The sequence below is a fragment of the Tachyglossus aculeatus genome, unplaced genomic scaffold (genome assembly GCF_015852505.1).
Source record: "Tachyglossus aculeatus isolate mTacAcu1 unplaced genomic scaffold, mTacAcu1.pri scaffold_105_arrow_ctg1, whole genome shotgun sequence".
NCBI classification, from domain to species: Eukaryota; Metazoa; Chordata; class Mammalia; order Monotremata; family Tachyglossidae; genus Tachyglossus; species Tachyglossus aculeatus.
The window spans coordinates 1388854-1411033 of NW_024044844.1; the positions used below are offsets into that span (position 1 = coordinate 1388854).

Genomic DNA, 22180 nt, shown 5'->3' on the forward strand with positions numbered 1-22180 from the left:
AGTTGAGACAAAAAAGCCACCACTACGAGGTGAGGCAGGCAGGTGGATAATGCTTTGCCTAGGCCCTCAGCGGACGGCATCTTCAGCACGGCCGAGATGATGCACGCGTAAGAGGACGCGATCAATCCTAGGCAGAGGGACCCCAGGAAGGACCCCAAGGGTAAGGTGACATCCTCCATGACGTGACTATCGGACCGGCAGAACGTCAGCAGGAAAGAGACGTCGCAGAAAAACCGTTGGATGTCCATGTGCCCGCAGAAAGGAAGGGATAAAGTGTCAAACGAGTTCAGGGAGCCATTCAGAACACCCGCCAGCTATGAGGCAGCACCCATCTTTCTACAGGTCCCTGGAGCCATGACGGCCTCGTAGAGTGGGGGGAGTCAGATGGCGGCGTAGCTGTTGCAGGACATCGCCGTGAGGACGGACAGCTTTGAGCTGGCGAACATGATCACTGACAAGACCCGGCTCACACAGCCTGGGAGAGAGATTTCTCTACGGTTGGTCAGGGAGTTGTGGATGGATTTGGGGATGATGACGGAGATGAAGCAGAGCTCGAGGACGGACAGGTTCCTGAGGAAGAAGTACATGGGGTGTGGAGGCGTCAGTCGAGGACAGTGATGGTGACAATGAGGAGATTTCCCATCAGGGCCACCAGGTAGACCAGGAGGAACGGCGCGGCCTGGACCAGCTGCAACTCCCCGATACTGGAAAATTCCGTGAGCTGGAATTTGATCTCGGTGGAGAGACAGGCTGTATTCTGGGGCACACCAGCTGGCTCCTGTTTGGGAACAAAGGGAGATTTTTCAGGCTCCATTAGGCAATCAATCAATCAGTAGTATTTATTGAGTACTTAGAGTGATGATGATGATGATGATGATGATGATGGTACTTCTTATGTGCTTGCTATGTGGCAAACACTGTTCTAAGCGCTGGAATAGATACAGGTTAATCAAGTTGGAAACAGCCCCAGTCACACATGGGGTTCACAGTCTTAATCCCCATTTTATAGGTGTAGTAACTGAGGCCCAGAGAAGTGAAGTGACTTGCCCAAGGTCACACGGCAGACAAATGGTAGAGCCAGAATTAGAACCTAGGTCCTTCTGACTCTCAGTTCCGTTCTCTATCCATTAGGCCATGCTGCTACACTCAGGTTGGACATAGTCCCTGTCCCACACGGGGCTCAAAACTTCAGTAGGAAGGAGAAGGTATTGAGTACCCATTTTACCAACGAGAGAACTGAAGTCCAGTGAAGTTCAGTGACTTACCCAAGGTCACACAGCAGGCAACTAGCAGAGGTGGGATGCGTTACTTAATTTCTCTCAATTTCCTCATCTTTAAAATAAGACTTCCATCCTTGTTCTCCCTCTCCCTTTGACTATGTGTATATGGTACAGGGACTGTGTAACCTGGTGATTTGTATCTACTTCAGTGCATAGTACAGTGCGTGGTGCGTAGTAAGCATGTAGCCGATAACCCTGCTATCTCTAGACTGTACGCTTGTTGCGGGCAGGGAATATGTCTGTTTACTGTTGCATTGCCCTCTCCGAAGCGCTCAGTATAGTGCTCCTCACGCAGTACGTGATCAATAAATACGATTGAATGAATAAATGAATGCAGCACTGACCCAGTACTGTGGTGGTTTGGGGAAAGAGGGATGCCGTGAGTCTGGAAAGTGATGGGGGAAGGGTGTTGGGGTTGCTGGGTCTGAGGGAGGGGCGGGGGTCTGTCAGGACAGGGTAGAACGAAGGCACTTGTCCGTTGTTAACTCGGAGAGGAGATGGGGACTGTAGGCCTCTGACCCTGTCTTGATCCCTGGCCAGATTGAACTCCAGTGCATTTGTAGACGAACATGGCAGCACCCTGTGTCACTGTCTCCCTCCCATCTCCTCCTTTCTCTCTCTCTCTCTCTCTCTCTCTCTCTCTCTCTCTCTCTCCCTCTCTCTTTCACACACACACACACACTCTCACACCTCAACCCATCCTTATACACACACACATACAACATACACGCCTCAAGCCACTGTCACACACATATACACCCCTCACACCTGTATCAAACACATACCGATCACACCACGGTCATACCCACACACAACCATCCCATACCTGTAAAAAACACACACACATACACACACACACACACACACACCTCACTCCACTATCTCTCTCACACACACACACATATACACACACACCCGAAATCAAGGGATTTCGAATAATTTCTCGTCCTGCAGAAATGTAGAATGGAGGAGGAGAAGGAGGTAGGGAATGTAGAGAAGGAGGTAGGGAATGAAGAGAAGCAGGAAGAAAAGGAGGAGGAAAATAAGGAAGAGGAGGAGAGAAAGAAGGAGGGGGGAATGGAGAGGAAGAGGAAGAGGGGGCAGAGGAGGAAGAAGAGAAGGAGGGGAGAAGAAAAAGGAGGAGGAGCAGAAGAAGGAAGAGGAGGAGGAGGAGGAGAAGAGATTAAGGTGAAGGAGCAGGAGAAGAAGGAGGAGGAAGAAAAAGAGAAGAAGCAAGAAAAGGAGGAGGAGGAGGATAAAATGCAAGAGCAGGAGGAGCAGGAGGAGGAGGAGAAGGAGGAGAAGGAATAGGACGACAAGGTGGAGGAGGAAGAGGAAAAACAAGAGAATGAGGTGGAGGAGCAGGGGGAAGAGGACGAGAGGAGGAGGAGAAAGAAGAGGATGAGGAGGGGAAGGAGAAGGAGGAGGAAGAGAAGAAGGAAGGACAATGAGATGGAGAAGGAGGAGGAGCAGACTGGAGGAGATCTGGGGGATGAGGAGGAGTTGAGGAAGAGAGAGGCAGCCCGCAATGTTCGATTCCCTCCAGATTCTAAAGGAATTTCTCGTCCAGGGTATAACTGCTTAGTGAGTGGGCTACGTGGAAGCCAAATAGCAGCTGGATCTTGCGGCTGAAACTGCTGAACTTTTATCCTGATGTTCTGACTCTTCCCCATCCACCAAAGAATCCTGAAAAATTCAATTTCAGCCTCAGGGACTCTGGATTAGGACTGAGTAGATTTGAACTAGCACTGCAGTTTTATTGTTCCGAACGCTTATTGTACTGAGCGCTTAGACTGGTTACTATGTGCCAGACACTGTTCTAGGCGCTGGGGTAAACACAAGATAATCGGTTGGACACAGCCTCTGCCCTACATAGGGCTAAAAGTTTTAATCCCCGTTTCACAGATAAGGGAACTGAGGCACCTAGAATTAGAATGACTTGCCCCAGGTCACACAACAGGCACGTGGCAGACTCGGGATGATAAAGCAGGTCCTTCTGACTCCCAGACCCGTAGTCTATCCATTAGGCACCTCTGCCTCTGCCTATTTATGTTGGCTGAGCAGGGCACAGAGGGAATTCCCATGGGGAAACTCTCAATTAATCCACTGGGAGTGTGGGTCATTGCTTCACAGGAACCAGGCTGGAGGAGCTTCTCCCAGCGCCCTGAATGGGTCTCCTGCTCAAGGCTCCAAGGGGTAGCAGTAGCTTTTCCTGAGGGGAAATCTTTGCGTGGAGGCTGATCCCGAACAATCTCAGAGGGGCCCTGGACGCTTTTGAGCTTTTATCCTTCCCAGAGATCTCCATCAGGCCCCACTCATGGACACGAGAAAGCCTAATCCCAGCCTTGGGACCGAGGAGGTGAGTTTCGGTGCAGGAGGGAAGGAGAGCGAAAAAGGAGGTGAGTGTCTGTGTGTGTGTGGTAGCGGAGCGTTCTGGGGATCAACCAATTGGTTTTTATTGAGCGCTTACTGTTTACTTCAACACAAAGTTTCAGTTCATGTCTTCTCACTCCTCAAGAACCTGCAGTGGTTGCTCATCCACCTCCGCATCAGACAGGAACTCCTCACCACAGGTTTAATAATAATAATAATGATAATAATAATAATAATATTTGTTAAGCGCTTACTATGTGCCAAGCACTGTTCTAAGCTCTGGGGGAGATACAAGGTAATCAGCCCATGTGGGGCTCACAGTCAAAATCCCCATTTTACAGATGAGGTAACTGAGGCACAGAGAAGTTAAGTGACTTGCCCAAAGTCACAGAGTTGACAAGTTACGGAGCCGGCATTAGAACCCTAGTCCTCTGACTCCCAAGCCCTGGCTCTTTCCACTGAGCCACGTTGCTTCTCTGCTGAACCACGCTGCTTAAGGTACTCAATCAGCTCACCCACTCCTACCTCACCTCTATGATCATCTACTCCAGCCCAGCCCTCACACTCTGCTCCTCTAGCTTCAGTTTACTCACTGGGCTCTGATCTCCTCTTTCTCGTCTCCGACCCCGTTCCCCGATCCTTCCCCTAGTCTGGAATTCACTCCCTCTCCCTCTGTACAGTCCAGACCACCACTCTCTCCACATTCAAAGCGAATCAAGGTTACATCTCCTCCATGAAGCCTTCCCCAATTAAGTCCTCTTTTTCCCTTCTCCCTCTCCCTTCCACGTTGTCTGTGCACTTGAATCTGTGACCCTTGGACATTTGACATTCGCCCCACTCCCAACCCCATTTATACGCCGTGTGACATTGGGCAGGTCGAGAAGCAGAAGCAGCATGGCTTAGTGGAAAGAATTCGGGCTTGGGAGTCAGAGATCGTGGGTTCTAATCCCGGCTCTGCTACCTGTCAGCTGTGTGACTTTGGGCAAGTCACTTAACTTCTCTGTGTCTCAGTTACCTCATCTGTAAAATGGGGATTAAGACTCTGAGCCCAAGTGGGATCACCTGATTATCTTGTATCTACCCCAGCGCTTCGAACAGTGCTTGGTACACAGTAAGCGCTTAACAAATACCAGCATCATAATCACTTCACCTCTCTCTTCCTCAGTTCCCTCATCTGCACAGTGGTGATTCAATCCGTGTTCTCCCTCCTACTTATACTTGGGGCCCCATGTAAGACCTGATGATCTTGTCTCATCAATAATACCATTTATTGAACACTCACTATGTGCAGAACTTTGTACGTAGAGCAATGCATGGCACATAGGAAGTGTTTAACGAATACCACAATTAATATTATTAGCTCCACCTGCTGTATGGTTTAACTTTTCTGGACAGTGTGGCCTAATGGAAAGAGTATGGGATGGACGAGAGAGGACCTGAGTTCTAATCCCAGCTCAACCACGTGTCTGCTGTGTGAATTTGGGCAAATCACTACACTCCTTGGGATGGGGTTTTCTACTTTGTTCTCAAGGTGATTAAACCCCACCCAATCTCATTAAATGAGTAGCTTCATCTTGTTTTCAGCTATTCAGTTCTGAAGACCTAGAGAACAAAGTGAAGATGTGCTGCGAACTGGATTGCCTTGTTAACCAGAGGCGATTAAGCAGGCCTACAGCTGTAACGGTAAGGACAGAAGTGGTCAAATGCAAGCTCCTGACCATTATTTTTTCCCAGTGCAGGTTGGTTGAAGATTTGGTAAGCAGTTGGGAAATTACGTGGAAAGACCCCAGGCGTGGGAGTCAGGCGGACCCGGTTCCAATTCCAGCCCTGCCATTTCTCTGTTGTGTGACGCTGGTCAAGTTGCTTCACTTCTCTTGGCCTCAGTTACTTCATCCATCAAATGAGGATTAAAACTGGGAGCCCCAAGTGGAACATGGTTTATGTCCAACCTGATTAGCTTGTACTTACCTCGGCGCTTAGTACAGAGCCTGGTACATAGTGAGTGCTTTACAAATACCATTAAAAAGATACCCACCTAAAAATGCCTGGGAAAGCGGCTCTAGGGAGGGAGAGAATTGAGGTGGAAAGGGGACGGGGTGGAATTTAGGGGAGACCCCGCTGGATTTCAATTTCCTTAGCAAAGTATTTGGTGAATGAGGGTAGGAGAGACATTGAGGTGTGAGGGCAGAGATTGTATCTAGCCATCAATTAATGTAATTTCTTGAGCGTTTATTGTGTGCGGAGCATTGTAATAAGAGCTTAGTAGAGTACGTACAATCATCATCATCAATGGTATTTATTGAGCGCTTACTGGTGTGCGGGGCACTGTAGAAAGCACTTGGGAGAGGACAATCATCATCACCAATGGCATTTATGGAGAGTTTACATTATGCAGAGCACTGTACTAAGTGCTTAAGCTCGTTACTGTTATACTGTGCAATCCCAAGTGCTTAATACAGTGCTTTGCAACAGAGTTGGTAGACACACTCCCTCCTCACACTGAGCTTGCAGTCTAGAGGGGGAAACAGACACTATTATAGTTGAATAAGTCTACCAGGTCTATTGCACTGTATTCTTCTAAGCGCTTAGAACAGTGCTCTACAGTGTTCAATAACAGTAAAGTTCCCGAACAGTAAAGGGGCAGTTGACAGCAGTTTCCTGTAGACCAAGGAGTTTATAAGAGGGTCTGTGTGTTCTTCTGAGTTGGGGGGAGAAGGGGAACCAGATGGGACATCTGCGGAAACGGGGGTTCTGAACTAAATTTGAGTTTCCGAGTCTGGGTTCGGTCAACTGTGATGGGAAGCTGTCCTGAATAGAGTAGACTGGTAAATTCTGTAAGTAGCTTAGACTATAAGCTACTTTTGGGCAGGAAACTCTACTATATTGTACTTTCCTAAGTACAGCTAAATAGTTGAAGCCACGGGAGTGTATGGGTTCTCCAAGTGAGTAAGTGTAGATGGAAAATAGAAGGGGACCCAGAACTGAGGCTTGAGGGACTTCCACACTTGGAAATAAGTTGAGAAAGAAAAGCTTGAATAATGAGTGAAACAACCTTAACGCTTGAAACACTTTAAATTTAAATTTCCAAAATATGCGACACTATAATAATGGTGCCCAATTTCTATAATATTCTAGAAATGGAATATAATATTCTAGAATAGAAGTCTTTTTACCATTCTATTTATTTTTATTTTGTTAATATGGTTTGTTTTGTTGTCTGTCTCCCCCTTCTAGACTGTGAGCCCGCTGTAGGGTAGGGACCATCTCTGTATGTTGCCAACTTGTACTTCCCATGCGCTTAGTACAGTGCTCTGCACACAGTAAGCGCTCAATAAATACGATTGAATGAATGAATGAAAGCTTAGTACAGTGTTCCGCACGTGGTGTCCGTTGTTTGGTAGGGCTTGTCTCTGTTGCTGAATTGTACTTTCCAAGTGCTTAGTACAGTGCTCTGCACATAGTAAACGCTCAATAAGTACGATTGAATGAATGAACTGTGAGCATTCAATAAATGTCATTGATTGTATTGTACTCTCTAAAGTGCTTGGTAGTTAGCGCTCAATCAATACCACTGATTGATTGATTTGATTGTGTCTATCAGCTCTGTTGTATTGTACTCTACCAAACGCTCAGTACAATGCTTTGCATGCAGTAAGTGTTCAATAAATATGTAATTGATTGATCCATTGATTCAGTCACCCTCTAGACCATAAGCTCCTTGTAGGAAGATTGTTTGACTGATTGTCCGAAACCAGGTTCTATCACAAGACGCATAAAGGCCTCCCGCCGGAAGTGGCCAACGTCTCCATGGTGATGGAATTCCTCCTTTTGAGATTCTCGGAGGTCCGGGACCTGAAGCTGGTCCACGCCGCGCTGTTCCTCCTGATCTACCTGGTGGCCCTGATGGGGAATCTCCTTATTGTCGCCGTCAACGCCTTCGACCGGCACCTCCACATCCCCATGTACTTTTTCCTCAGGCACCTGTCCGTTCTCAACCTCTGTCTCATCTCCGTCACCGTTCCCCAATCCATCCACAACTCCCTGACGGACCGTAGATCCATTTCATTCCTGGTCTGTGCTGCCCAACTCTATTTCTTCACTTGTTTTGCCTCACAGGAGATCCCCATCCTCACGGTGATGTCCTACGACAGCTACGTGGCCATCTGCCTCCCCCTGAGCTATGAGGTCATCAAGGACCGAAGGGTCTGTGGGAAGATGGCGGCCGCCTCTTGGCTCAGCGGGGTTCTCTCCTGTCTCGTGCACGCTGTCAACATATTTCTCTTGCCTTTTTGTGACTCCAACGTGATCCGTCAGTTCTTATGCGACATCGCCCAGTTTTTAACCCTGTTCTGCTCTCCCCCTCTCCCTCTCCCTCTCCCTCACCCAGTTGGTCCTGATAGGCGTTAGAGTCATGTTAGATTTCCGCTGCTTCCTGTTCATGGGGGTTTCCTATTTCCACATCTTCTCCACCGTGCTGAGAATCCCACCCATGCAGGACAGAACCAAAACCCTTCTCCAGCTGCCTGCCCCATCTCGCTGTGATAACTTTATTTATGTCCACTGCGTTTTTCTCCCACTTACAACCGGCCTCAGACTCGCCCTCAGAGCCGGCCCTGTTGGGGTCCGTGTTCCGCACCATGGTGCCCCCAGTCCTGAACCCCCTCATCTACAGCCCGAGGAACGGGGACATGAAGACTGCTCTGAGGAAATTCCTTAGGGGGAAACTGTTCTGAAAAAGAAAAACATCATTCGTTTGTGTTTCATTAGGGAGGCGTCATGGCAGAGTGTTGGACTGGAAGTCAGAAGACCAATCTTTACTCTTGCCTCTGCCTCTGGCCTGCTGTGTGTGTGACCTTGGACAAGTCCCTTAATCTCTCCGGTACACGTCCTCCTCTGGAAAATGGAGATAAGATACCCATTCACCTGCCCTATAAGAATTTAGCCCCATGAAGGGCAGGCATTGTATATGTTCTTCCTTCTCGGCACCTCTAGCCTCAATGTCATTCATTCATTCAATCAATCGTATTTATTGAGCGCTTACTGTGTGCAGAGCACTGTACTAAGCGCTTGGGAAGTACAAGTTGGCAACATATAGAGACGGTCCCTACCCAACAGCGGGCTCACAGTCTAGAAGGGGGAGACAGAAAACAAAACTAAACATATTAACAAAATAAAATAAATAGAATAAATATGTACAAATAAAATAAATAAATAGAGTAATAAATACGTAGAAACATATATACATATATACAGGTGCTGTGGGGACGGGAAGGAGGTAAGGTGGGGGGATGGGGAAGGGCAGCAGGGGGAGAGGAAGGAAGGGGCTCAGTCTGGGTAGGCCTCCTGCAGGGGGGAGCTCTCAATAGGGCTTTGAAGGGAGGAAGAGAGCTATCTTGGCAGATGTGCGGAGGGAGGGCATTCCAGGCCAGGGGGATGACGTGGGCCGGGGGTCGACGGTGAGAAAGGCGAGAACGAGGCACAGTGAGAAGCGTAGTGGCAGAGAAACGGAGGGTCCGGGCTGGGCTGTAGAAGGAAAGAAGGGAGTTGGGATAAGAGGGGGCGAGGTGATGGAGAGCCTTGAAGCCGAGAGTGAAGAGTTTTGCCTGATGTGTAGGTTGACTGGTAGGCACTGGAGATTTTTTAGGAGGGGTGTAACATGCCCAGAGCGTTTCGGCACAAAGATGATCCGGGCAGCAGCGTGAAGTGTAGACTGAAGTGGAGAGAGACAGGAGGATGGGAGATCAGAGAGGAGGCTGATGCAGTAATCCAGACGGGATAGGGTGAGAGATTGAACCATCGAGGTAGCGGTTTGGATGGAGAGGAAAGCACGGATCTTGGCGATGTTGCAGAGGTGAGACCGGCAGATTTTGGTGACGGATTGGATATGAGGGGTGAATGAGAGAGCAGAGTCGAGAATGACACCAAGGTTGCGGGCTTGTGAGACGGGAAGGCTGGCAGTGCCGTCTACAGTGACGGGAAAATCAGGGAGAGAATAGGGTTTGGGAGGGAAGATAAGGAGTTCAGTCTTGAACACATTGAGTTTTAGATGGCGGGTAGACATCAAGATGGAGATGTCCTGAAGGCAGGAGGAGACCCAAGTCTGAAGGGAGGGAGAGAGAGCAGGGGTAGAGATGTAGATTTGGGTTTCATCAGCGTAGAGATGATAGTTGAAGCCGTGGGAGCGAATGAGTTCACCAAGGGAGTGAGTCTAGATGGAGAACAGAAGAGGACCAAGAACTGACCCTTGAGGAACCCTTACAGTAAGGGAATGTTAGGAGGAGGAGAAGCCTGCAAAGGAGACTGAGAATGAACGGCCAAAGAGATAAGAGAAGAACCAGGAGAGGACGGAGTCTGTGAAGCCAAGGTTGGATAGCGTGTTGAGGGGAAGGGGGTGGTCCACAGGATCGAAGGCAGTGGAGATGTCGAGGAGGCTTAGAATAGAGTAGGAGCCGTTGGATTTGGCAAGAAGGAGGTCATTGGTGACTTTTTAGAGGGCAGTTCGGGTGGAGTGTAGGGGAAGGAAATCAGATTGGAGGGGGTCGAGGAGAGAGTTGGAGTTGAAGAATTCGAGGCAGCGGGTGTAGACGACTCGTTCAAGAAGTTTGGAAAGGAATGGTAGGATGGAGATAGGGCGATACCTAGAAGGGGAGGTGGGGTCAAGAGAGGGTTTTTTTAGGATGGGGGTGACTTGGGCATGTTTGAAGTCAGAGGGGAAGGAACCACTGGAGAGTGAGCGATTGAAGATGGAAGTTAAGGAGAGGAGGAGGGAAGGTGCGAGAGATTTCATAAGATGAGAGTGAATGGGGTCAGAAGCACAGATGGCTGGAGTAGAACTTGAGAGGAGGGAGGAGATCTCATCTAAAGATACTGCTGGTAAGGATGGGAGGATGGCGGAGAGGGCTGAGAGCAAGGGGGTTGGAGAAGGGGGAGGAGTGACTTTGGGGAACTCAGACTTGATGGAGCTAATTTTACTAATGAAGTAGGAGGCCAGATCGTTGAGGGTGAGGGATGGGAGAGGGAGAGGAGCAGGGGGCCTGAGAAGGGAGTTAAATGTACGGAAGAGCTGATGGGGATGATGGGCATGGGTGTCAATAAGGGAGGAGAAATAGTTTTGTCTGACAGAGGAGAGGGCAGAGCTAAGGCAGGAAGGGATAAAGGTGAAGTGAATAAGATTGCCATGGTGTTTAGACTTTCGCCAGCAGCGTTCAGCAGCTCGAGCATAAGAGCGAAGGAGGCAGACAGTGGCGGTGATCCAAGGCTGTGGGCTAGTGGTACGAGAGCGGCGAACGGAAAGGGGAGCGATCGAGTTGAGCTGAGTAGAGAGAGTAGAGTTGAGAGCAGTAATCTGATCATCAGGATTGGGTAGAAAGGAAAGAGAGGCGAGGTGGGGTGTGAGGTGCTCAGAAGGATGGATAGGGTCGAGAGAGCGGAGGTCTCTGTAAGGTAGTAATGTTGATTTACAGGGGAGAGCAGTGTGAGTGACAAGGCAGGTGAGAAGGTTATAATCAGAGAGAGGGATTTCAGAGTTGGTGAGGATAGAGATAGTGCAGCGGTAGGAGATGAGGAGGTCGAGGGTGTGACCAAATTCGTGAGTGGGAGAGGTGGGGTGGAGCAGGAGGTTGGCAGCGTCAAGGAGAAGATAGACGCCGGGCGGCAAAGGAGTCACCAGTGACATCCATGAGGATGTTGAAGTCTCCGAGGATCAGAGTGGGCATGGAAAAGGAGAGACGGAAGGTGAGAAAGGGTTGAAAATCGTTAAAGAAGTTGGAGGTGGGGCCGGGGGGGCGGTAGATGACGGCTAGAAGAATCTGGAGGGCGTAGTAGAGGCGAATAACGTTCTCTTCAAAGGAGGGAAAGGAAAGGGAAGGGGGAGGAGGGATAGTGTGAACGCGACATTGGGGAGCGGGAAGGAAACCAGCACCTCTTCCTTTTCCGGTGAGTGTGGGGGAGTGGGAGAAGAAGAGGCCTCCACTGGAGAGAGCAGCAGAAGAGACCGTGTCATCCGGAGACAGCTATGTTTCAGTTAGGGCAAGGAGGAGTAGAGACGTCAAAAGGAATAGGTCCAGGATGAAAGGGAGCTTACGTATAATGGAGCGGGGGTTCCAAAGGCCACACTTGGCAGCAGCTGTGGAGGGAGGGGAGGGAGGGGGAAGGCTGTGATTGTTGGGGAGGGTTTGGATTGGGATGAGTTGGCGGGGGCCTAGGCCGGGAGTATGGGAAGAGAGGTGGCAATGAGAAAGGAGAACTGGGATGGGGTGGGAAAGGGGAGGAGGGGAGTGAGGGGGCTTGGAGGGAGGAGTTGAGGGTTGGGGAGTTGAGGAGTTGAGGGAGGGTCCCCCACCCCATCTCCCCCTCCCCCTCCCCCCTGCCTTACCTCCTTCCCCTCCCCACAGCGCCTGTGTATATGCATATATGTTTGTACGTATTTATTACTCTATTTATTTTATTTGTACAAAATCATTCTATTTATTTTATTTTGTTAATATGTTTTATTTTGTTCTCTGTCTCCCCCTTCTAGTCTGTGAGCCCACTGTTGGGTAGGGACCGCCTCTATATGTTTCCAACTTGTACTTCCCAAGCGCTTAGTACAGTGCTCTGCACACAGTAAGCGCTCAATAAATGCAATTGAATGAATGAATGAATGAATGAGTGAATGGCGCTGGTATAGAGGGATCGAGGGTGGGGGTGAATGTGAAGGGTGGGGTGGGGAAAAGAGAGGGAAAGAGCTGGGTGGGAGAGGGAAAGGGGAAGGTGAGGAATGGGAAGGACAGTTGGGATCGGGGAATTGATAGTTCATGTTGAGGTCAGCGAGGTAAATGACAGCAAAGTGGGACGTTAACAATTAAAGTGCAGTATCAATAACCTAGTAGCAATAATATAAGTAGGTGATGACATCACAGAGGGTAGTTAACAATTAACATGTTATAGCAATAATAAAATAAGGAGATTATGACATCACATAGTGCAGTTAACAATTAGCTTGTATAAGCGACCATAAAATAGGCAGAAGCTGCTCAAAGCAGAAAAATGAATTGTCAATAGGTCGGTCAAATCAGATCAAAGAGGAAAGGAGAGTCCAGGGGTTCTTGGCAAAAACAGTCTCTGAGGTGGTGGAGAATGGAGTCCTATGGAGGGGAGTTCTGGAGTAGGGCGGAACTGTTAAGGGAGATCATGGGAGCAGAGATGCCTGGGGAGAGAGGTGAACAGCTAGATAGCATGGGTGTGTTGAGTAGGTGCGAATGAGGTTGTTGTTAAAGTAACTCGGTGATAACAAGGGCCTTTTTCCCGGGGGAGGGGAGACGGGAGCGGGGAGGGGAATCAGTCAGGTCCGGACCGGGAAGGGGAGAGTGGGGGTACTCTTTAACGGCGGTCGCTTAAGCGGTGGTGGGGGATGGAAGCAGGGGGACACAATGTACCACGATCAAGCAAGGGGACACAAGGTTTCACGATCATGCAGGGGGACACAATGTACCACGATCGCAGTTGGCTACTTGTACAGAGTGGAGGTGGCTTCTAGGGTGAGTGTAGCGATGATGGGGGGTGGGGGCCCGGCCCAGGGGCCTCGGTGTCGTAGGGCGGGGATGCAGATGTCCCGGCGGAGGACGGCCAGGAGCCCGGCTGCGGGGTATGAGCGCCCGATAGCAGGCTGCTCGTGGTCGGACGGACGGAAGGAGGGACGGAGGGTGGGGGAGCCCCGGCCCTCGCAGCAGCGTCCGGAGGAGAGGACCCATCCAGGAGCACCAGGGTCGCGCGATGTGAAGGTGGGCAGGCCTCTCGGGATCTGGATCCCGGGCTCCTATGGCGGCGTCCGGATGAGAGGATCTTTCCGGGAGCAGCAGGGCCGCGCAGTGTGATGGCGAGAGGGCGGGCTTCTCGGAATCGGAAACCCGGGCTCCTATGTTGATTGTATTACTCTTTCAAGTGCTTAGAAGTAAGCGCTAAATCAGTATCACTGATTGATTGATTGATTTGATTGTGTCTATCAGCTCGGTTGTATTGTACTCTTCCAAACGCTCAGTACAATGCTTTACCCTCAGTAAGTGCTCAATAAATATGTGATTAATTGATTAATTGATTCAGTCACCCTCTAGAACGTAAGCTCCTTGTGGGAAGGGACTGAGTCCCCCCTTTTCCTTTCCTCCTGCTCCCCTCCCTAGCGCCCCCTCCGTCCTACACCCTTCCCCTTCCCACAGCACTTGTGCATATTTGTACATATTTATTACTCTATTTTATGAATTATGTGTATATAGCTATAATACTAATTGTTCTGATGGTATTGACACCTGTCTACCTGTTTAGTTTTGTTGTCTGTCTCCACCCTCTAGACTGTGAGCCGGTTGTTGGGTAGGGACCGTCTCTATATGTTGCCAATCTGTACTACGCAAGAGGTTAGTACAGTGCTCTGCAAAGAGTAAGCGCTCAATAAATATGATGAATGAATGAATGAATGTGTCTATCAACTCTGTTACGTTGCTAAGATTGTACTATCCCAAGTAAGTGCTCAATAAATATAATTGATTGATTGATGATTGTCTCAAATCAGGTCCTATCTCAAGATTCCTAAAGGCCAGCATCTCCACAGTGAGAGAATTTCTCCTGCTAGGGCTCTCGAAGGTCCGGGAGCTGCAGCTGGTCCACGCCGCGCTGTTCCTTCTGATCTACCTGGAGGCCCTAACGAGGAATCTCCTCATTGTCGCCATCAACTCCCTCGACCGGCGCCTCCACACTCCCATGTACTTCTCCTTCAGGAACTTGTCTGTCCTCGACCTCTGCTATATCTCTGTCACCGTCCCCAAATCCATCTACAACTCCCTGACCAACAAGAGATCTACCTGCTTCCTGAGCTGTGCTGTCCAACTCTATTTCTTCTCCTGTTTTGCTTCAGTGGAGATCTCCCTGCTCACGGTGATGTCATACGACCCCTACATGGCCATCTGCCGCCCTCTGCAATACGGGGTCATCCTGGGCCAACGGGCCTGAGGGAATATGGCCGCTGCCTCTTGGCTTTCGGGTGGTTTCTTGGGTCTCACGCACACTGTCAATACATTTTTCTTGTCTTTTGGTGACTCGAATATGATCTGTCACTTTTTCTGTGACTTGACCTAGTTACTGGCCCTCACCTGCTCCGCTGATGCCCTCAGGGAGGCGCTCCTGCTCATTGCTAGTGCGACTTTAAACTTCTTCTGCTTCCCCTTTATAGCCATTTCCTATGCACACTTCTCCATTATGAGGACCAGCCATCCCCAAGAAGGTCGGACTAAAGCCTTCTCCACCTGCCTGCCGCACCTCGTCATCGTCAATCTGTTTTTCTCCAGTGGGTTTTTTGCCTACGTAAAACTGCCCTCGGACTCCACCTTACCTCGACCTTGGACCTGCTGTCGTCCGTGTTCTACACTTTGGTACCCCCACCTCTGAACCCTCTCAACTACAGACTGAGGAACCGGGACATGAAGGCCGCACTGGGGAGAAATCTAAATTTTTTGAAGACTCCAATTTCCTTGCCTTCGTTCTCTTTTATTTCACTTTATATTTGTTGTTATTTCAACCGGAGGTTTGGCGCCTCTGGGGAGGGTCTTTGATATTTCTTTCCTCTCATCTCCTATTGGAGTCGTTTTGGAGTGACCTTGATTACCCTACTGAAAGCTCACCTCCTCCAGGAGGCCTTCTCAGACTGAGCCCCCCTTTTCCTCTGCTCCTCTTCCCATCCCCATTGTCCCAACTTCTTCCCTCTGCTCTACCCCCTCCCCACCCCACAGCACTTGTGCATATTTGTACATATCTATAATTCTTTTTATTTTATTAATAATGCATATATATATCTATAGTTCCATTCATTTATATTGATGCTACTGATGCCTGTCTACTTGTTTTGTCTTGTTGTCTATCTCCCCGCTTCTAGACTGTGAGCCCCTTGTTGGGTAGGGCTTGTCTCTGTTGCCGAATTGCATTTTCCAAGCATTTAGTACAGTGCTATGCGCACAGTAAGCGCTCAATAAACACGATTAAATGAATATCCACTTTGGCCCATAAGCACTTTAGGTCAGGAACTGTGTCACAAGCTTCTGCTTATTACAGCTCCTCCAGAAAGTTTACCCTGATCAATCTCTCAATTAATCAATCAGTGGCATTTAATGATAGGATCTGGGTTCTAATACTAGCTCCACCACCGATCCGCTGTGTGAATTTGGGCAAGTCGCTTCACTTCTCTGGGCTTCAGTTACCTCATTTGTAAAATGGAGATTAAGAGTGGGGCCCCATGCGGGACAGGGACTCTGTCCAACCTGATTAACATGTGTCTATCCCAACATTTAGAACAGTGCTTGGCACATAGTAAGTCCTTAACAAGTAACAAAATTATTATTATTATTATATGTATTCTACCGACTCTGCTATTTTGCACCCTCCTAAGCACTTAGTACAGTGCTGTGCACAAAGTGCTCAATAAATACGATTGATTGATTATTGAGCGCTTACTGTGTGCAGAGACTGTATCAAAAACACTGTATTATAGTCACGCTGAACTAATCTCTCATCTCTCATCCTAGATTTTCTCTACTGTGTCACCTATGTACTTGAGCCTTTGTCCCCTAAACACTTGGATATTCACCCCAGTCCCACAGCACTTATGTCCATATCTTATGTACATATCTGTAATTAATTTATTTATTTGTGTCAATGTCTGTCTCCCCCTCTAGATTGTAAGCACGTTGTGGGCAGGGAATGTGTCTGTACTGTTATAATGCACTCTCCCAAGTGTTTAGAACAGTGCTTTTCACACAGTAAGTGCTCAGTAAATGCGATTAAATGAATGAATCCTTAAACTCTGCCCTTTCCCCTATTTCTATTTTCTGTTGCAATCTGTCTCACTGACTGGATAGTAAACTCCTTGAGAGTATGGATCCTGCCTAGCACTCTATTGTATTGTATTCTAGACTGTAGACTATGAGCTTGTGTGGGCAGGGAATGTATCTGTTATTATACCGTACTCTCACAAGTGCTTACTACAGTGCCCTGCAAACAGTAAATGCTCAATAAATATGATTGACTGGCTGGCTGATTGACCTTTGTACAGTACCTGGCTCATAGTAAGCGCTTGACAAATCCCATTAAAAACCTCAAAAAATACAGGCTATGCACCCAGTAAATTTTCAAGAAATACTATTGATTGATTGATTGATTCTGTTATATTTTCCCACACCCTGCCTCTGCCCTGAAACACCTTCCCTCTTTACATCTACCATGTCATGTCAAAGCCCTACTGAAGGCTAACCTCCTCCAGGAGACCTTCTCAGTCTAAGCCCCCTTTTCATTAGCTCTCCCTCCCCTCCACATTGCCCCGACGGACTCCCTTTCCTCTACCCCTACCCCGCCCCACAGCACTTGTGTATATATATGTATATATATATATATATATATATACATATTTATAATTATATTTATTTATATCAATGATGTGCATACATCATTAATTCTGTTTTTTATATTGATGCTATTGATGCCTGTTTACTTGTTTTGATGTCTGTCTCCCCCCTTCTAGACTCTGAGCCCATTGTAGGCAGAGATTGTCTCTATGTGTTGCTGAATTGTACTTTCCAAGCACTTAGTACAGTGCTCTGCACGCAGTAAGTGCTCAATAAATACGATTGAATGAATACCAACTCTACTGTACTCTGCTTAGTAAACTGTTCTGCATATAGTAAGTGCTCAGTAAGTACCATCGATTGATTGATTTAGTGGACAGGGAATGTGTCTACCAACTCCGTTTTACTGTACTCTCCCAGGCACTTAGTACCACCCTCTGCACTCAATAAGTACTCAATAAATACGATTAATGATTTGGTTGATTGAACCCACCCCTTTGGACAGCCCCGACCATGACTATTTCTACAGTTACACCCAGTTTCAGCTTTGCAATGCTACGATGCTTTATGGATTTAGCTTCAGGGGTCATGGAGGTATGTGGTTGGGGGTTGTTGAGGAGGGGGAGGGGAAGGGAATAAGGAATAATTTTGAAAGTCAGGGAGTGGGGTGAAAGGGCTGAGAGGGAGAAAATGAGATGTTTGAGAGGGTGAAAGCTTGAAATCAGGGGTTGAGGAAGGTCAGAAGTGATGGGAAGGGGCAAGGATAAATGCCATTGATTAATAAATGGATTGGCTACCTGATCAAAATGTGGGGTCACGAGGGAAGAATGACAGGTCAATCAAAGGTGTTTGTTAAGTGCTTACTATATGCCAGGCACTGTACTAAGTCCCGGGGTAGATACATGCTAATCAGGTTGGACACAGTCCATGACTCCCACACGGGGCTCACAGTCTTAATTTTACAGATGAGGAACTGAGGTACAGAGAAGCGATGTGATTTTCCCAGGGTCACACAGCAGACACGTTGCCGAGCTGGGATTAGAGCTCATGCCTGTCTGACTCCCAGGCCCATGCTCTATCCAGTAGACAACACTGCTTCTCTTGTGTATTCAGTCAATTATTTTTTTAAATTTATTCATCAGTGAATTTATTGAGGGCTTACTGTGTACAGAACACTGTAGTAAGATCTTGGGAGAGTATAATACAGCCTAGATGGGGGAGAATGTGCACTAAGTTATAAAGATCCCTAACCAGAGGGAAGCAGCATGGACTAATGTGTAGAGCATAGGCCTGGGAGGCAGAGGACCTGGGTCCTAATCCCGGATCCACCACTTAGCTGCTGTGTGACCTTGATTAAGTTACTTCACTTCTCTGTACCTCAATTCCCTCATCTGCTAAATGGGGATTCAATCCCTCTTCTCCCTCTTACTTAGACTACGTCCTCCATGTGGGGCCTGATTATCTCGTATCAGCCGTATCAGCTTAGTAGAGTGCTTGGCACATAGTAAGCAAATTCCACTGTTATTAGTATTATCATTACTCATCCTGGGGCCATTTACCAGTGTCCACCGTCAGTCTGACGGGAGAAATGGACATTTTCTCTTCAAGATGAAATACATTTCCCCAAGGAGAAGACCTAGGGCGGCCTTCATGTCCCGGTTCCTCAGGCTGTAGATAAGCGGGTTCAGGGCAGGGAGCACCACAGTGTTGAACATGGACACCGGCAGGTCCAGAGATGAGGGGGAGTCTGACGCAGGCTTGAGGTGGGCAATGGCAGCCGTGCAGAAGAAAATGGTAATGAAGACGAGGTGAGGCAGACAGGTGGAGAAGGCTTTGGCCCGGCCGTCGATGGCCGGCATCTTCAGCACGGCCCGGAAGGTGTTCACGAACGTGACGATGATGAGCACGAAGCAGAGCGAAGCCAAGAAAACTGCTGCAGCGACGCTCACAGCGATGGTGAAGTAGGCCTCGGAGCAGGAGATCTTCAGCGGGGATGGGGAGGCGCAGAAGAACTGAGGGACGGCGTTGGACCTGCAGAAGCTCAGGTTGAAGGTCTAAACCACAATCACCACTCCCATCTGCCCCCCCGCTTAGCCATGAGGTGGTGGCCATTTTCCCACAGGCCTCTCTGTCCATATGATGTCATAAGGCAGGGGGAGGCAGATGGCGGCATAGCGATTGTAGGACATGGCCGTGAGGATGAAGTACTCAGAGCTGGCAAACAGGATCACCAGACAGACCTGAGCCGCACAGCCCAGGGAGGAGATGGAGTGGCACTGCGTCAGAGAGACGAGAATGGATTTGGGAACGGTGACGGAGATGTAGCAGAGATCGGCCAATGACAGGTGCCTGAGGAAGAAGTTCATGGGAGTGTGGAGGCTCCAGTCGAGGGCGCTGACGGCGACAATGAGGAAATTACCCATCAGGGCTGCCAGGTAGACCAGGAGGAGCAGCGCGGCGTGGACAAGCTGCAGCTCCCGGACCTCTGAGAAACTCAGCAGGAGGAATTCCTTCACTCTGGAGATGTTGGCCACGTCCGGCAGGAGGCCTTTAGGGATCTTGTGATAGAACCTGATTTCAGGCAATCGATCATTCAATCGATCAATCATATTTATTGAGCACTTACTGTGTGCTGAGTGCTTTACTAAGCCCTTGGGAGAGTACGATATAAACTTCAACAGTTTGTAGACACGTTCCTTGCCCACAATGAGCTTATAGACTTGTGTGGGAGACATACATTAATATGAATAAATAAATAACGGATATGAACGTAAGTGCTGTGGGGCTGAGGGAGGGGTGAATAAAGGAGTGAATGAATACAAGGATGCAAATACTCAGAGAGAAGCTCAGGGACTGTATGATCATTATGGGCAGAAAATGTGTTCGTTAATTCCTAGTTATACTGTAATAATGATAAAAATAATTATTGTGGCATTTGTTAAGCGCTTACTATGTGCCAAGCACTGTTCTAAGCGATAGGGTAGATACAAAGTAACTGAGTTGTCCCACGTGGGGCTCGCAGTCTTTGTCCTCATTTTACAGATGAGATAACTAAGGCACAGAGAAGTTAAGTGGCTTGCCCAAGGCCATACAACAGACAAATGGAAGAGCCTGGATTAGAAACCACATCCTCTAACTCCCAAGCCCGTGCTTTTGCCAAGCCATGCTTCTTCTCTCACTGTACTCTCCCAAGCATTTACAATGCTCTGCACATAGTAAGCGCTCAGTGAGTACCATTGATTGATTGTGCAATTTCGTAACACCGTGGAAGGAGCCTCATCTTGTCATTTCTGTATTGATTCAAGACAAAACTACGACTTTTCAGCTGCCAAGACGCCTGTTTTATTATTAAATATCAGGAAAGACCAAGACTACACAGATTCTCATGCTTGCATTGTCATATCCACCCATCTCCCCTCTTCTCAAAAACTTTCCTTGGTTGACCATCCCTCTCCAAATCCAACACCATCTCCTAACCTTCAGTTTTAAGGTACTCAAATAATTTCTTTACCTTCTAACCACTCAGTCAATCGTATTTACTGAGTGCCATCTGTGTGCATAGCCGTACACTTGCTGTATGCTTGGCAGAGTGCAATATAAAAATAAACAGGCACATTCCTTGGCCACAATGAGCTTACGAACTACCTGACTTCTGTCTGATTCACTGATCTCCTACTACAACATAGCCCGTATACTTTGCTCCTTTAACACCAATTTATTCATTGTACCTTGATCTCGCCTATATCACCACTGGCGCCTTGCTTACATCCTCTCTATGGCCTCACTCTCCCTCTTACTTCATATCCATAAGTACTTTGATTCTCAGCCCAGCCCTACAGTACCTATGCCCATATTCTTATTCTTTACTGTTTCCCCTCTCCATAATTTACTTTAATTTCCCCTTATCAATCAACTAATGGTATTTATTGAACACTTAGTATGTGCAGATCACTGCATTCAGCACTTGGGAACGTACAAAATGACAGAATTGGTAGACACATTCCCTTACCATAAGGAAGGAGAAAAAGAGATTACTAGATTGTAAGGTTCTTTTGGTTAGGAATTGTGTCTATTAACTATAATTCTCACAGACAGTACAGAGTTCTGTGAATATTAAGTGTTCAGTAAATACCACTGATTGATTGGTTGATACTACTATTATTACTATTATTAATCTTCATATGGGTATAAAGATATAGGCATATATCTAAACATCTTTACTGTAACCTCTCAGAATGTTCCTGATCTGATTTTCCTGTCTAAATCAATCAATAGTATTTCTTGAGAGTTTACTGTGTGCAGAATACTGGATTGAACGATTAGGCGAATACAGCAGATTAGCAGACACTTTCCCTGCCCACAAAGAGTCTAGAGTCTTATATTTAGCACATCATTCATCAACAGGTCTTGGGATATACTAAATATTTATCAAGTAGCACAGTTCTTTTTGTCTTGTCGGTCTTGGACGAGGTCGGGGTGATAGGAAGGTCTGCATGAGGGGAGAGGGCTGTCAGGAACTTCTCTCTTCCAGTTCTCGGCTCTCCGGCTGGCTGCATCGTCCCCTCAGTTGACGGCAGGGTTATTTCCCAGGGGATTCCAAGTGGGAGGACAGTCCCGGTGGTCCGCTGTGACGGCTGACTGTCCGGGAATTTGGGATCGTGGGCTCTCTGTGCTCCTGGCCCCCACAACCTAAATAACTGCCCAGTTCCAAGTGGTTCCAACTCTGGGACTCGTTCCTAGAACAAAATCAACGAACATAATTCCCTTTCCGGAATTAATAAAATCCTTGGGGATTTGAACCTCATTTCAAACCAGGAATTAGGAGTATCTGAATATTTCATCAGACGTACCGTGGCCTAATGGAAAGAGCCCGGGCCTGGGAGTCAGAGGACCTGGGTTCCCATCCCAAGTCACTTCCTTGGGGAAGTCACTTCACTTCCCTGTGCCTCAGTTACCTCACCTGTAAAATGGGAATAAACCGCCTGCTCTCCCTCGCTCTTAGCCTGTGAGCCCCGTGTTGGACAGGGGCAGTGTCCAACCTGTTTATTTTTTATCTACCACCTTGCTCTTACTAGCAGGGACAGAGGCAGGAAGTTTTGTCAGCCTGCACTCATTCATTCATTCTTTCAACCATATTTATTGAGCGCTTACTGTGTGTAAAACTGT

General features: G+C 48.0%; 1 pseudogene; it reads left to right on the forward strand.

Annotated features, from left to right (window-relative positions):
- The first annotated feature begins 3597 nt into the window (after positions 1–3597).
- On the forward strand, positions 3598–8386 carry LOC119922505 (annotated as a pseudogene).
- Positions 8387–22180: the final 13794 nt, after the last annotated feature.